Source organism: Asparagus officinalis, chromosome 5 (genome assembly GCF_001876935.1).
Source record: "Asparagus officinalis chromosome 5, Aspof.V1, whole genome shotgun sequence".
Taxonomy (NCBI): Eukaryota; Viridiplantae; Streptophyta; class Magnoliopsida; order Asparagales; family Asparagaceae; genus Asparagus; species Asparagus officinalis.
Genome location: NC_033798.1, coordinates 82,149,250 through 82,167,479, shown reverse-complemented (window position 1 = coordinate 82,167,479; position 18,230 = coordinate 82,149,250). Strand labels below are relative to the sequence as shown.

The 18,230-nt window shown below is 27.3% G+C and overlaps 1 protein-coding gene across 1 annotated transcript in view; it reads left to right on the top strand.

Annotated features, from left to right (window-relative positions):
• The window catches only part of LOC109839891, a 23,106-nt gene continuing 17,837 nt past the window's right edge, over positions 12,962 to 18,230 (top strand). Inside the window, exon 1 of the mRNA XM_020408344.1 lies at positions 12,962 to 13,256. The gene's annotated coding sequence lies outside the window, so the exon portion shown is untranslated. The remainder of the gene's footprint in view (positions 13,257 to 18,230) is intronic.

Below are 18,230 nucleotides of genomic sequence, written 5' to 3'. Positions count from 1 at the left end.
TACCGCACACTCATAGAGTAACTAATCTTCCCTAGGCATCCTCTATAAATACAGACGCTATTCGCCCTAAAAAGAGGATCGGTTTTTCGCAATAAAAAAATCCCTACAAAGCACATACTACACTAAGAGAACACACTGTTCTTCCTTCACCCCACCCAACTCCACCAACTGACTTGATCGCCGGAGGTACCACGGGGAAAACAAGCCCCCTCCTCTTACGATTCTTGTGTGTGCAGGTCATTCGTCCGTCCCGAGCTCTAAGAACCAGGCATAAAGTCGAAGTAGGAAGCGGACCCATCTCTCATCCTCTCACTCTTCGTCATTTGTGGACAACTCTCATCAACTGTGTGATCTCGGACATCAACAGATAGCAAGGGTGTTATTAAGCGGAGGAGAGAATGGATCAAAGGTTGGTTTTTATTAGAATTAGTGGGGAGTTTATTATTAGATTTATTGGGGAAATTACTAAGGTTGAACCAGTTGATAGGAACCAAAGAGTTTATAACATATGGGGATCATATGGAAGTTTAAGAGGTAAAGCTTTACAAATTTATCTTTGCCTTTGCATTAGCATATATGTGTTTTATATATGCATATGCATTTTATGTATATATTAGATTAGATTATAAACTATTGATATAAATATATTCTCATTTCACAAAAAAAGATACTAATTATATTCTAGTGAATGACCTAATTAATTTTGGAAAAATTAGGAGGAGCATAGTTAATAAAGGGTTATGAATAATTATTTAAGGTTTAATTCTGTGAATTATTAAAATTCGAGAGGGTAAAAAGGGAATCAAAAGTTTTGACATAGTTATTCTCTATTATAAGTAGTACTAGTTGGGACGACATGCACCGCACGCAGTCAAATACCTTGATTGTTTATAATAGTTTATATTTTTATTACAATAGCCTATCTATCCGCTCTATAAAAATTAGAATTTATATGGATAAATCTCATTAAACTCCTAATAAGTTTGAGTGTTTGACACTAAGCTCCAAATATCATCGAAACTCTCACTAATATCTAGTAGATGTATCACAATTTGTAACTCGAACATGCGTGAGGCCTTTCAGTATTTAGGTACAAAAGAAATTTAGTAGGATAGATTTATTTCCCTAAAATTTGAATTAACAAATACAAGCTAAAAATTTAAGATTTATAAATATTACAAAATAAATAAAATATAAAAAGTGTTTGAAATTTTTCAAAATTTTACGGGAGTTTTTTCCTACAGTTTTCTAAGTTTGTAGGGTACTTTTTGCAAATTTCAAATTTGTAGATTTTCAGTGTATACTTTGGGTCTTTGATTTATTTTAATGTGTTTCTTGTAAATTTTCTATTTTTGAGGGAGTTATTTCTATAACTATCGGACCCCTTATCTTTTAGCACGATGTTGTAATTCAAAATTTCAAAACTTTAAGGGAGTTGTTTGCAATTATTTAAGTTTGTAGCGTATATGTTTGCAAATTTCAAATTTAAAGATTTTCAGTGTATACTTTGTATTTTTAATTATCAAACACTTATGTTGTGAATATGGTAATTGCTAATCTAATCCGGTTACGATGCCAAATTAAAACTTATTAATTAATTATCTTAGCAAGAATGATATTCAAAAGGATTATACAAGGATATACAATGAGCAATAGGCGATATAAACTATAAACAAGAATAAGTACGTCAATGCCAAACACAAACGCAAGAATATGTTCACGGAGTTCGATCACCCTCGACCTACATCTCCGCTCCTTACCCTCGAGGAGATTCTCCACTTATCACAAAAAACTACACAATTCGGTTTTCAACGCTCACCAATAGCGTTTACAAATCATATGTTGATAATCATACAATACACTCCTCTAAGTGTTAGCCTACTCGTGTCATCTTCCTCAAGTGTTTGGATTTACTACCTCTCTCTAGGCTTTACAACCAACATCACTTCTCTTGGAATTGACCACAGTCTCTCCAACCACTCCTCTAAGTGTCCTTGTGTATTACAACGTGTTCTCAACAATAAGGCACAATTAAATATGTTTGTTCTCTAATACAATGATGAGAACTAAGTATAAACTCACTCTCAATGACCCATCACAGCCCAATTATACAATATGTAAAATAGTAAAAGCTCAAGAGGGTGTGTGTAATCAATGAGTAAAATAACATCAAACTCAATTAAAATCTAGCTTATAGATATGATAATCAAAATATAAATTTTCTAGAGATGAAGTTTAGAAAAACTTCTCTAAAGTGAACAAAGAGATGTAGATAAAAAACTTCTCTAATAATTGATTAATTTGATAAATTTTAAATTTTCTAATACATAGTTAGTAATTTACTCAAGTTCACCTTTTATGATAACTCTAAATAAATTTCTTAAGAAATAATTTTTCAAAGTAGTATACTTTACTTAAGCATTAACTTAGACTTTTAATTAAAATAATAGAATTTTTGCATGCTTAACTTAGAGTTAAAAATAAATTTTCAAGTTGTCTTGATTTATATTTTTTTCATATACACATATATATATTAGAGAAAAAAGCTAACTAACTAACTTTACAAAAAGAAGAGTGCGGAAAATGGGCACAAAAAATAAAAGAAACTCTTAAATTCAAGGTGATTCTATCTTAAGCCTAAGTTGACCGAGTAATTAAGCCTAATCAGTATTTTCATACTTAATGACCTAAGCCCAATTGGGTTGGGATTCATTGGCCCAAAACTCGTTAAATGATCACTTAGAAACCCCGATAAAGTAGAAAAAAATCACCAAGGAATAAAGAGTAAAAAAATAATATACTAACAAATATATATAGTATATATAGTATATATATGAGAAGTATTAAATAAAAGTATTATATTATCCGCTATAGTACGTATATAGTATATATATATATATAATATATATAGTATATATAGTAGGATAAAAGGAGTAGATAGTATAGGTATATATTATATACTGTCACCCGTAGTAATATATATAGGGTATATATATATATCATATATATGTATAGTGATATAAGTATGATATAGATATATATAAAATAAATGTGTTTACTATATGAGTGGTAGTAGGCGGAGTATATTACGTAGCTGTAATACTATAATCGTCTATATGACTACATATGTTACTATATGTATATATATATTAGTGTAATATATATGTATAGTATATAGATATAATATATATATATATATATAGATAGCTTATATAAAGAGTATTATAGGTATAGAATGGTATATAATAGTATATAGTGGAGGATATATGGAGGTTAGTAATAAGGTATATATATAGTAGTAAGTATATAATAGTATATGTAATAGCTATATGTAGTAATATATAGTATATATATTGATGTATATAATGATAAATGTATGTATATATATATATGTATGTATAGTATAGTAGGTATATATATATATATATATAATATTATATATTATATATATATATTAGTAGTATATATATATATATATATAGGATATATATATATATATATATAAAACAAATATATTTGCATATATGATTTTTGATCAAGACTTGAAAATTATTCAAAACAAAGAGTTAGCTAGCATGTTCTTTTCAAAAATTTTAAATTAAATTTCTAAGTTTGACTTGGTTTTGTATTGATATAATGAAAAGATTTTCTAGGAAATTTACCTTAGAATTATATATAAAAACGTTTTCTTGAGTACTTACTAGCTTTAATTAGATTGTCTAAATTTATCAAGTAAATTTAGTTATTTATTGACTTCTTTAAATTGGTAAGTTAACAAAATTTTGTGGGTATATTCACTGCAAATCCTCACGAGACTACAACTCGTCCTCTAAGATAACCTAGAGGTTTAAAGGCTTGTTGTATGCGCTAAATACAACAACGATTTCTGCGAAAGTGAGTTAGGATTTTTAATTTATTTCTTTGCAAGAGGACTAGAAAAAGTTAGGTGTGGGGGTATTTAATAATCATATTTTTATTATAATTTTATACCCTCATTATCTATTTTTCATGAATAAATATACTATTAATAATTATTTTTATCTTTAATTGTAGGTTAATAAAAAATAAAGCCCAAGATCTCATCTCTCAACAAAAGCCCATGAATTAATGAAAAATACAAGCAAAAGTCTAAAAAGCAAAAGCCCAAAGCTAATGGAAGAAAAAGAATTCAGCCAGAAATAGAGAAGCATGGCTATCGATCGGAGCATCAATGCCAGCATCGATGCTGATCGTTCTGTTACAATCCTATGGCTAAAAATGGAGGGTTATGGATAAGAATTCAATCCAATGGCTCTAATTCACTGATGTTTACTATTAATAGGGGTAGAGAGTGAGGGGTTAAGGGTGTGAAAAATTTTGTAACTCTATTTGAAGAAGGAGGATTATTCTTAATTGAGAAGACCTTCTAAATTTATAACTTTTGTTATAATTAATAAAGTTTTTTTCACCTCTTCATATTTCTTTTCTCTTTGCTTGATGATGATGATGAAAATGAAGATCAATGTGAAGGTTACTTTTATGAGGATAATCCCTCTTTTATTTTTATTTTTCTTTTATATTTATTTGTTCATAGTAATTTCTTTTCTATTACTTATTAGTTTAGATTTACATTCATGTCTAGTAGAATAGATTTATTTCTTTGTCTTTATTTTATTTTGCATTTTTAATTTGTAGAGTAGATTTATTTTCTTACGTAATATAGATTTTTATTTCTTTTTGTAATTTAGTTATTATTTCTTGTTCATAGTGTAAAGTTCCTTGTTCTTATTTCTTTTCTTTGTAATTAGTTTTTATTCTTTTCATTTCATTCCTTGTTTTTATTTCTTAAGATGTGAAACTAATTCTTGTAGGAATCTTAGCTTATTCTTTTCATTTCATTCCTTGTTTTTATTTCTTAAGATGTGAAACTAATTCTTGTAGGAATCTTAGAATTGCATGAAATTAGCTTCCTTGTTTTTATTTCTTAAGATGTGAAACTAATTCTTGTAGGAATCTTAGAATTGCATGAAATTAGCTCTATTTCCTTTATATTGTATGAATTATTCTCTTATGCTTAAAATGATCATGTATATGATAATCAACTAGAGAACTAATTGGTAGAAGAAGAATTTGATAATTTATGCTTATCTTAAATGGTTTGATAGGTTATGCTTATGAATTCTAGAATTAATATATTGTTGTTGTTATTGTCATGAATATTAATTTTGCTTAGATGATAATTTATATGTTATACTTTACTTAAATGGTTTGATAGTCTATGCTTAATAAATCTAAAGTAAAGTGTAATAAACAGAGAATAGTTCGTATTTTATAATTAAGATTAGCTAGTGGATTCAATTCTAGATTTCTCATATCTTTAATTGAATCCTCCACCTTTTCTTTCTTGATTTTTTCTTAGTTCTTGATTTTCTCTTATTTGTTTCTTGATTTTTATTTCCTTTATTTTTCTTTCCTTATGAATTTATTTATTCTTTTATCACATCCACTCTTCATTTCTATCATCTAAAATCTCATTTATTGACTTTTGCACATATTCACAACACTCCTTATATCTCTTCACAATAATAATTTTCATCACTCCTAATTGTCACACACACAATATAAGAATTGAATCTAATTTTCTCCTACAAACACCTTCCTCGTGGGATTGATAACTTTTTATATTATAACTTGATTAGTTGTGCACTTGCAACTTTTAGTACATATTTATGTCCTATCAAGAGGATATTTGTGTAGATTACCTAACAAAACAAATGCAAATACTCGACACACGATGTTAGGAATTATTTGTTAATCATCAAAACTAGATTAGACAATAGGTTCATAAACATGAGACCTAACATTATAATGATGGTGTCATTTAAAAATGTTCAAAATCAAAGAGATTTTTTCATTTCTAGGTTTATAGGGTATTTTTTTATAGATTTCAAATTTGTAGATTTGCAATGTATGCTTTGTGTCTTTAATTTTTTTTATTGTGCTTTTGTAAATTTTAAAATTTTTAGGGTATCTTTTATAATCATCAAACCCTTATCTTTTATTATGATGTTGCTATTTAAAAACATTAGGGTAGGATAATAACATTTTATATCTTTACAAATTACTATAGGTAATTAAATTTAAGGATAAAAACTAACTCTTAATTTATAAATTCCTTGTCTCCTAATTTAAAGATATTAGCATTGGATAACAACTTTTTATCTCTTTATTAATTATCATAGATAATTAAATTTGAAGATAAATACCAACTTGTAATTAATTATTTATATTAACTTAATTTTAGGGTGCTTTTTATAAATTTTAAAATATTGAGGAAGTTGTTCTTGTAATTATCAAACCCTTATCTTGTATCATGATATTGTAATTTAATAATATTAGGGTAATTTATATCTTTAATTTTTTATTGTGTTTTTTAAAATTTTAAAAATTTAAGGATGTGTCATATAATTATCAAATCCTTATCTTTTAACATGATGCTGTAATTTAAAAATATTTAGGTAAAGTAACGATTTTTTATATATTCACTAATTACTATAAATAATCATATCATACTCCCTCTAAAAGCACGAGTTAGGAAAAAACTTTTTTAGACAAATATACCCCTATAAAGTTTGAACTACCCTATCTATAATCAAATTCTAATTTTTAATTGGATAAAATTTATACTGACTTTTGTTGCATTATATAAAACCCCGATTAAACTTAATACACAATATCATATTCTTATCTATAGACTACCCATTAAACTTCATATACAATATCCCCGAGGATCTCAATGTTGGGTCGGCACTTAAACTTTATACACAATATCACATTCTTATCTGTAGACTCCCTGTTAAACTTTATTGATTAACTATTCTCATCTGTAGACTTAAACTTTATACACAATATTTTTGTAAATCTTTCTATAAACAAAAATACCCCTATAAAGTTTGAACTATCCTATCTATAATCAAATTCTAATTTTTAATACTAACTATGCTAACTATGCTTACCTATAGACTCCAGCAAACTTTACACTAACTATGCTTTTGCGAAAAAGATTCGTGGACTCCAACAAACTTTATACTAACTATGCTTTGTCATATAGAGTTCCGATTGATATTCTTATCTGTAGACTCCAACAAACTTTATACTGATATAGTCTAATTAACATTGGATAGATATATATGGTTAAATGATAACAAATCCCCAATTGGAAATTGTGTCTAGGTGAATCATTAAAAGGTGTATGAAGGTATTTTCGGTTTAGTTTGTTGTTGGCCAGCACCACCCTCTTCTTCTCCCCGATTGATTGTAACACAATTAAAATCCTAATAAAACTCTAATTATAACTATTATCCTATCACATGCAATACCTCATGCATATATATAAACCAAAAAATTACACAATTTTTATAGTAGCTTCATCTCCTTCAACATGTATGTTTCTTTTTTATTTTCATGATTATTCTTTAGAAATATTATGTATCTGATTTAATGGTGATACTAGTTTTACACTGCAATTACTTTTTATGGCAATTGATATTTTTTAAAATTTCTTTAATTTTCATGCAGAATTTAGAGGATTAAGGATTTGATTATTGGAGGTTCTCCCATCTATCAAGGTAACTCTTCATGTTTGATATTATTATAATTTAGATTTATTTGATTATATATTTAATTTGGTTAAACATATACATTGCAATCTTCAATGGCAGATATTTTCCAACATATACATTGCAATTTTTATATACATGATCAAGATGATAAAATAAGTAGCTGCCAGATTACCACATCATCCAATATTGGCCTATGTGATTTATTTACATGTAATATCAATAACCAAACTATTCAAATGATAGAGAAGATATATGCTTCATAAAATTTTTAAAAATCTATTAGAAAGACACACTTAACTGATGCATACACTATATGATAGAAAGGGCAAAATGCAAGCATTCTTTACTATCAAAATTCCTGTGGCGAAGAACGTAATAAGGAAACATGTAAATAGAATCTGGCCACCATAAGCTTTCTCCCAGCTATAAGCTCCAAAAGTACGACACCAAAAGAATAAACATCAGACCTCTCGGTCAACTTGCCACTTGATGCATACTCTGGAGCCAAATATTTGTGTATAATTATTGTCAGCTGTTCGAATTCAGAATTAAAAAAATTATGCAGATAATATAACAAAACCACCAAGCATCTCAATGAAGTATCCATCAAATATTAGGAAGTTTCTAATGTTCCCTTGTTCACATACCCAAAAGTCCCCATTACTCGTGTTGTGACATGTGTTGCAGCGTCCATAGCTCACCGTGCAAGCCCAAAACCTACTACCTGACCCATAGATATTAGTTTCAAGGTTAACAAGGAAGACATAAGTAAAGAATCAACAACACTTTCAGTTAGTATATCATCAAGCTGATGAACTCCAGCTGAAAGCTCCAGCCTCTCCTGATTAGCCAGGCTCATCAACAACATATTCGACTCTGTCTTCATCAAGAGAGCCTTCTTAGGGGTCGAGCACCCGTAATTCCCACAACCAATAATCATACCCCCTTTAAAAGTACGAGTTCAGGAAAATCTTTCTTTGGCCAATATTACCCTTAGGTTTTTTCTGAATATTACATTATTATCCTAATCTATTCTAATTATCTTATCTTCTTTGAATCAGTAACAAAATGATTTATTCTATTCATAATGAGACTTAACATGTTATTGGATAAAATAGATATGTTTCATATAATTCAAATCCTTTACTTATTTTAGTTCGTAGAGAAATCTAAAAAACATATACTAGCCAGCATCTAAAAGTTTTTGGACTTTGTAAAAAATATTCTCTAAGTTTTTTAAATTACAAAAACACCCCTACAAATTCAAAATTTTATTAAAGCATCTTAAAAATTATGAATTTTACTTATCTCAATTCAGTGAGAAATATGAAAAATATATGCTAATAAGAAACTAAAAGTTTTTTGACTTTGGAGAAAATATCTTGTAAGTTTTAAAAATTACAAAAACACCCCTAAAAATTTAAAATTTATAAAAAACACCTTGAAAATGTCAAACTTATAAACATACTAAAAACCTACAAATAACACAAACAACCCCCAAAAAATTATGGAATTTATAATACACACTTTGAACTATCTACAAATTGCAAAATAAAACCCTCAAAATTATAAAATTTATAAAAATCCTAATAATTTCTGACCTAATGGTACATTAAAAATATAAAAATTATAAATATCCCCTACATAATTTATAATTTATTAAAAACATCCTTAAAGTTTTAAAAATTACGAACACTCCTTTAAAATTTAAAATTTATAAAAAACACCCTCAAAATTTCAAATTCATTAGTAAATTGAAAGCATAGGAAGTATTAATAGTCTATAAATAATTTACAATCTGTAAAAAAGGCCTATAAGTTTAAAAAATTACAAAAAATCCTTAAAATTCATAATTTACAAAAAAAAACTCTATGAGAATTTCTAACCTATAGACACTAAAATGAATATGCAAAATTACTAACCCCTAGAAAATTAAAATTTTGTAAAAAAATATCATACACTTTTTTAAAGTATAGCTTTAGGAAAAACTTTTCATGATAAATATTACCCATAACTTTTTTGAAAAGAACATAACTAATTAAAAATCTATTAAATTTTAAATATATAAAAAATACCCTTAAAGTTTAGTATATTGCAAATTACCCCTCCAAAGTTTGAAAATTTGTAATGATTTTTTTGTAATTCCTTAATTTCATTGTAATATTTAGTAGTTTTGTGTATTTGTAAATTACAAAATTTATAAATTGAAAGCATAGGAAGTATTAATAGTCTATAAATAATTTACAATCTGTAAAAAAGGCCTATAAGTTTAAAAAATTACAAAAAATCCTTAAAATTCATAATTTACAAAAAAAAACTCTATGAGAATTTCTAACCTATAGACACTAAAATGAATATGCAAAATTACTAACCCCTAGAAAATTAAAATTTTGTAAAAAAATATCATACACTTTTTTAAAGTATAGCTTTAGGAAAAACTTTTCATGATAAATATTACCCATAACTTTTTTGAAAAGAACATAACTAATTAAAAATCTATTAAATTTTAAATATATAAAAAATACCCTTAAAGTTTAGTATATTGCAAATTACCCCTCCAAAGTTTGAAAATTTGTAATGATTTTTTTGTAATTTCCTTAATTCATTGTAATATTTAGTAGTTTTGTGTTAATGTTTAATAATTTTGTGTATTTATAAATAACAAAATTAGGGTGTTTTTTACAATTTTAAAAACTTTTGAGGGTGTTTATTTTATAGTTTTCTAAAATTTCATTGTGTTTTCAGTGTAATGCACATATACATCAATTAATGATGATATTAAAGAATAAGTCGTTTTTAAGATTATTAGACCATAGTTAAGTGTGCACATCACTATTCCTAGACAGTATAGTTTATATATGCAAAAAATTTTAGACAATCTATATAGTGGTTAAAAATAGTTTGACTTAAATGTACTATTTTTACAAATTATATTTAATGTGAACCCACCATATAATTTTAATTATGGTCATTATAATTTTAATACGTTTGATTGATTGACTATATACATATATAGCACCATATAATTTTAATTATGGTCATTATAATTTTAATACGTTTGATTGATTGACTATATACATATATAGACCATATATTACTTTATTTTCTCACATGAGCTAACATTTGGTGCTTAATAATTTAAATTATTACTTTTAAATTTAATATAAAGAGGAGCTCTAATAACATTTATTTATTTACTTACAGCATAATACAATCTCAATTCTTATTTTTTACTAGAGATTTATTCCATAGTTATGCGTATCGAATTAGTAACTAAAATAATAATTATTTATGCTTAAATTAGGATGATTGTAGTTGGTCACTCACTATAAAATTTTTATGAAGATATATACCTTACTTTCTATAGCTATCTGCACTGCCCATGTATATTTTATAAATTAGTTCTTAATTTGACATATTAAATTACTTTTCATTTGTAGAAATTTCTTCTTTGACTTTTTGACTGTGTAATCACTATATCACCATTGTAGCATAGAAAGGACCTCACTCTAAATGGCTTCAAGTCAATGTTTGAGTTGCACTTGAAGTATGTACTACTGTTACTATGTGTATATATTTTTTAAGAAAATCATGTCAACACTTTTTAAATATAAGAGAATATTCTAACCTCTGATATTATAAAAATTAAATATAGCTAATTGAATAATTAGCAAAAGAGAACTTACATCAGAAAAGTGTGAATAATAAGATAAAGAGGAAAGGTAATGGCATTACCAACAATACTATAAATAGCAAACTATAATGTAAAATTAACTTATTTTGTGGAGCCCAACTACTGGCTATAAGCATTGAGATTTACATATATATACTTTATAATTTATTAAAAAGGGTCATATAATCTTATATAATAAAATTAATTTAATATTAAATAGTAATATCATTATTAGAAAAAAAAATTCATGAATCGATATGCTCTTTACGATATATAAGCTATGCACTCTAAATTCTTGTGTCTTTTTATAGAGCTAAAAAGTTTGAATACGAGTCTCTAACATGTTGCTCTCAGAATGACAAAATCTACTTAGGAGATATGGATATTCTAGATAAGTTATGTATCCTATATATAATACAATTGTCCTAGGCAAGTGAGTTATAATAGCATTTTTTATTCACATCGTTTGTGGTAAGATTTGATAGGGACCTTGCATAAAAAAAGAAATTTTTATATTTAGAGCATATGATGAAATATATCATAATCTCCTTGTTCTAATTTCGTAAGAAAATAATTCTTCATACTTTCAGATTTACTTCTATGATACAAAAAATGAGTTATAAAATTGAATGAGAATATTAGATAATATAAATATGAGCGAAACATCAACTAAAAGTTAACATGAATATGAGTCAAACCACAACTAAAAGTTTAATGGACATATTGCAAGTAAGTTCATATGCAAAATTCTTTTGCGAATTGAATGGTCACTCATCTTTTGAAGACTTCAAGATACTAATAAATAGAGATGTTGTACTAAATTAATGTGTTTATAACTCACAAATAGTAGATCATGTAGTCACGGTCTAGGTTGAATAAAACAATAATAATATTTTATTTGAGAGAGAGATTATTGTGTTGATGATCAATCCCACAAAAAACTTTGTTTTTCTTATTTTTACTCTATTTTTATCAATTTAAATAATCATGATATTCAACCGCGTGCATTGCACGTGCATCTCAACTAGTTAAATAAAAAAAGCTAACTCACTAGTAGAAAATTTTAGGCTTTTTAGAGAGCAACATTCTTGATAGTCAAGGATGTAAACGGAGCCGTCAAGAATATTGCTGCAAGCATCTTGACGGGTTTTTAACATCCTCGATGTAGCCCGTCAAGAATAATTTAGGCCCACTTTGAGAAAATTAAGGGGGTGTTTGGTTCGTTTCCATAAAATAATGGAAATGGAATCCAAGGCAAATAACCATTTTCAAAAAAAATTTGGATCATGCAGGAATCCATAACTTGTGTTTGGTATAGAATGATGAAGTGAAGAATAGGAAAGCATTTCCAAAACTCATGTTTGTTTCATTTCCAAAAAATTTAAGGAGTTGTGAGAGTAAACTCATGTTTGTTTCATTTCCAAAAAATTTAAGGAGTTGTGAGAGTAATTGATGAGTTGTCAATTAGTTGCCAGATTTCCAGTCCATTTCAGAGCTTTAAAAATGGATTTGGCTTTTTCATAAAGTGTGTTGCCATGTCAGCTTTTAAGAAATGCATTCTTAAAAAAAAAGTTGAACCAAATGACAGTTTTGAAATCCAAAAATATCAAAAAACCTACTTTTTGCTCCAAAACTGCATGATTTCCAAATATTTAGCCGAACCAAACACCCCCAGCGGCAGAACCCAAAAACCAAACTTTATCTTTTCTCTCCTGCTTACCTGTTTTCTCTCTCTTTCGGGTCTTGTCACTCAAAAGCCCAAAACCAACCAGATCTCGTCGCGCCGCTCGTCGCGCTCTCGTCACCGCCGTGTCGTCGCTGATTATGTAGAGGACTGTTTCGGCGCCGCTCGTGGCCGAGGTCGTCGCCGCGTCCGGCTGTCAGTCATTCGTCGCCGCTCGCGCGCTCAGCTCGCTCGCCGCCACCGTTTGTTCTCCACCGCCGCTCGACGAAGTTCGCCGCTGCCGCTTCAAATTCTTAAGGTATTTTTCATGTTATTTTTTATTTTTAGCGATACTTGTGGTTTATTGTTTTGTTTTGTTTGAATTACTCAAATTCAAAGCCCTAGTTAACCTTAAACCTAATCCAAGCCCTAACTTTAAAACCCTAATTCAATCTAGTAAATCTAACAAAAATTACCCTCATTCTAAACCCTAATAACATTACAATAAGTCTAGAACCCTAATTAAATTAACTTTCACCTTGATTTCATCTCTAATAAAACAAATTTAACTTTGCTAACCATAGTCCTAGTTCTAATAACCTTAATTGAAAAAGTCTAACCAAAATTATCCTAATTTTAACCATAATCACATTGCCCAAATCTAGATCCCTAGTTTAACTAAATTTAACCCAGCTATCACATTAATCCTAACATAATTAACTAATATAACTTTAATAGCTCTAACTGTAACCCTATTTACTCTAATTAATTAAACTAATTCACACAGAATAATGCTAATAATAACCCTAATATTATTTACTCTAATTTAGTTTGATATATAACACTATTTTGTGTTTTATATCATGTTTATAAGAATGGAAATCATTACCCTTAGTATCCCGTCTAATAATGTTGCATGTCAATCTCTTCTAACATAACTCTATTTGGGTATGAAATTAATTTTTCTATCTAGCAAGAATTGTGTATCCTATGTTAGGAGCATGCTTTACATATAGTATTATTGGATCTGTCCGGGAAGGAGTTCCCTTTTTGCACATGTTAGGAATATACTAGTGTGTTATCTATCTTTGTGTACTTTGTGCATCTTCATTTCTTAAAAATTTGACAGTACGTACTCGTTATTCTCCATGTACAATAAGTATATGTTATGCGTTTTGATATATTAGCGATACACAATAACATCCTTACTGTGTACTTAGAGAACAATGGGAAGGTGTTGCTGAAATTTTCAACAAATGAAAAGTACAAAGTAGGCAGAGATAGATGTAAACACTATTATATTGCTAATGGGATAGGTACATTTCCTATAACAACCACTAAAGTGTCCAATTCAACATAGGCTTGCATTTGAATCTAGAAAAATATGATTTATGTCTTAGCAATTTTCGTCTAATCTTTATAATTTAATATTTCGTAGATGGCACGAAGAGTCTTTAACATTACGTGTCCATTAATTTTATGCGCTAATCATTAGTTTAACATTACTTGAAAGTTACATGCATATATTATAAATACCTAAACTTTATGTGTGCGGTTTCGCTAATTAAAAGTTCTATAATATATAGATGACTATAGTTCCAGACAAGTCATGGATTGATATTCCTCGTATAGAGAGATGGAGGGATAGTTGATGTAATAACAGGATAAATGCTTTCATACAGTACGCTTTGGCAGACCTGAGAATTTAGATAGTGAAACGATGTATTGCCTTTGTTGGTGGTGCAAAAATTTAGAGTTCGTGAATAAAAGTGATAGGACATTTATATACATCATTGACGACAGCCCCGTCAAGGAAGCACACCCCGTCAAGGATGCAACATCATTGACGAGACATTTGCTGACGGCGTATCCTCGCATCCTTGACAGGACATGTGCTGACGGTGTATCCTTGACGGGGGCCTATCAAGGATACACTTTTTTGATAGGAAAATGAGCATCCTTGATGGGATTGCCTATCAATGATGCCCAAAGTTCTGCCAGCAACTCCTAATCATCAATTTCTTATATCCTAATTTAAGGATGTTACTATAGGATAATAACTTTTTATCTCTTTACTAGTTATCGTAGATAATTAAGTTTAAGATAAAAACCAACTTCTAATTAATTATTTATATTAATTAGATTTTATTATTCTATTTTTTTGTTAATTTTAATTTTTCATAGTGTTTTTATAATTATCAAAACCTTATCTTTTATCATGACATGATGTTTTTAATTTAAAAGTATTAGGGTACAATAACAACTTTTTATAGCTTCACTCATTACTATAGATAATGAAATTTGAAAATAAAAACTAACTCCTAATTATCAATTCCTTATCTCCTAATATAAAGATTTTAGGATAGGATAACAATTTTTTATCTCTTTACTAATTGTCATAGATAATTAAATTTAAAGATATAAACCAACTTCTAATTAATTAATTATATTAATTAGAATAGAATAACAGTGTAATATATAGAAGGATCAAGGGTATTTTTGTCCATGGGAAGTTTTTCACAAACTCACTTTTATAAGGAGCATGATTTTTACAAATTTCAAAATTGTATTTCAATGTGTACTTTGAATCTTTGATTTTTTTTATTTTAAAATTTTTAGGGTGTTTTTTTATAAGTATCATACCGGTATCTTTTATCATGATGTTGTTATTTAAAAATATTAGGTTAGGATAACAATGTTTTATATCTTTACTAATTATTGTAGATTATTAAATTTAAAAATAAAACCGAGTCCTAATTATCAATTCCTTATCTCCTAATTTAAAGATATTAGGATTGGATAAAACCAACTTATAATTATAATAGATAATTAAATCTAAAGATAAAACCAACTTATAATTAGTTATTTGTATTAATTAATTTTTCATTTGTGTCTTTTATAAATTTTAAAAATTTGAGGGTGTTTTTATAATTATCAAACCCTTATCTTTTCCATGATGTTGTAATTTGAAAATATTACGGTACTTTGTAGCTTTGATTTTTTTTTTTGATTTTTATAAAATTTAAATTTTAAGGGTATTTTTTATAATTATCAAACCCTTATCTTTTATCATGATGTTAATTTAAAAATATTAGGGTAGGATAACAAATTTTTATATCTTCACTAATCACCATAGATAATTAAATTTAAAGATAAAACTAACTCCTTATAATCAATTCCTTATCTCCTAATTTAAATATATTAGCATATGATGACAACTTTTTATCTCTTCACTAATTATTATAGATAATTAAATTTAAAGATAAAAACCAACTTATAATTAGTTATTTATATTAATTAGATTTTATTATTTTGGTTTTTGTTAGTTTCAATTTTTAGTGTTTTTTATAATTATCAAACCCTTTTCTTTTATCATGACATGATGTTTTTAATTTGAAAATATTAGTGTACGATAACAAGTTTTTATATCTTCGCTGATTACTAGGTTAGGATAACTATGTTTTATATCTTTACTAATTACTTTAAATATTTAAATTTAAAAATAAAAACTAACTACTAATTATAAATTCATTATCTCCGAATTTAGAGATATTAGGATTGGATGACAACCTTTTATCTCTTTACTAATTATCATAGATAATTAAATTTGAACATAAAACCAACTTATGATAATTATTTATATTAATTAATTTTTTATTTTTGTTATTTATAAATTTTAGATTTTTGGTGGTGCTTTTTATAATTATCAAACCCTTATCTTTTATCATAATGTTGTAATTTAGAAATATTAGGGTACTTTGTATCTTTGATTTTTTATTGTGTTTTTTATAAATTGTAAATTTTTAGGGTATTTTTTATAATTATCAAACTCTTATCATGGTGTTATGATTTAAAAATAATGGGTTAGGATAACAAATTTTTATATCTTCACTAATTACTATAGATAATTAAATTCAAAGATAAAAACTGACCCCAAATAATCAATTCCTTATCTCCTAATTTAAAGATATTAGCATATGATAACAGATTTTTATCTCTTTACTTAATATCATAGATAATTAAATTTAAAGATGAAAACAAGCTTATAATTAATTATTTATATTAATTAGATTTTATTTTTGTGTTTTTGTTAATTTAATTTTTAGGGTATTTTTTTAAATTATCAAATACTTTTCTTTTATCATGACATGATGTTTTTAATTTAAAAATATTAGGGGATGATAACAACTTTTTATGTCTTCACTGATTACTATACATAATTGAATTTAAAAATAAAAACTAACACCTAATTTCTTTATCTCCTAATTTTAAGATATTAATATAGAATAATAACTTTTTATCTCTTTCTAATTGTCATAGATAATTAAATTTAAAGATATAAACCAACTTCTAATTTTTTAGGTATTAACTATAAGCTTTATTTAATACCAATGTGTCATGCAGGTACAGACTCCAACTTGACCCTTATCAATAAACAAAACTTATACATACAAACTCAATCAAAGCCACAACAGACTCCAAACTCAAAGAACGCTACTACTTACACAAAACTCCACTTGCCTCAAGACAAATTTGAGGTCAAGTAGAAAACTTCAACCACGTATTTGAAAACAACCAAACCACAACATACATGCATGAAACAAAATTGTGCTTAAGTAACAGTTGGTTGTATATGAAAACCGTTGCACCAATCTCTATTGCGAATCTCACATAATTGAAACTTTACTGAGTTGAACCTTTAGAATAAATGTGATATGCTGTAAGATCACCTCAACCTTTAGCTTCTCCCCATTAAACACAGAGACATTTCTATCTCTCCAAGCATAATATACACTAGTTACTCTATGAAATTGAGCAATAATAGAGGAATATGGATAAAATTTAAAAATTAAAACCCATATTTCCCTACTAATTGGGCATTCGAAGAACAAGTGCATAGTTGACTCTTCAGCTTGATCACACAGAGGACAATTAAGGTTGACATTCAATCCTTTCCTTCTGAGACTAACTTTGGTAAGATGGTGAAGGTGTTTGGGGTATTCATTCCTTCTGCCATACCGCAATTTTCTTATGGACCTTTTCGAAAACAAAATTGTCTTTTGTTTTTTGGTGGTGTGTGTGTTCCTTTTAGAGGTAAAAGGTTTTTCAGGTCTTATCCAATTTGTACAACCATCACGAAAGTCAACCATCAGGTTGCAAATCTGTCGTAACTTCAAAATTTTGTTGAAAACCAACAAATAATTGTTTTGGTGGTGAGCTTCCACAAATTTTCCCTTTTATATATATATATATATATATATATATATATATATATATATATATAGAGAGAGAG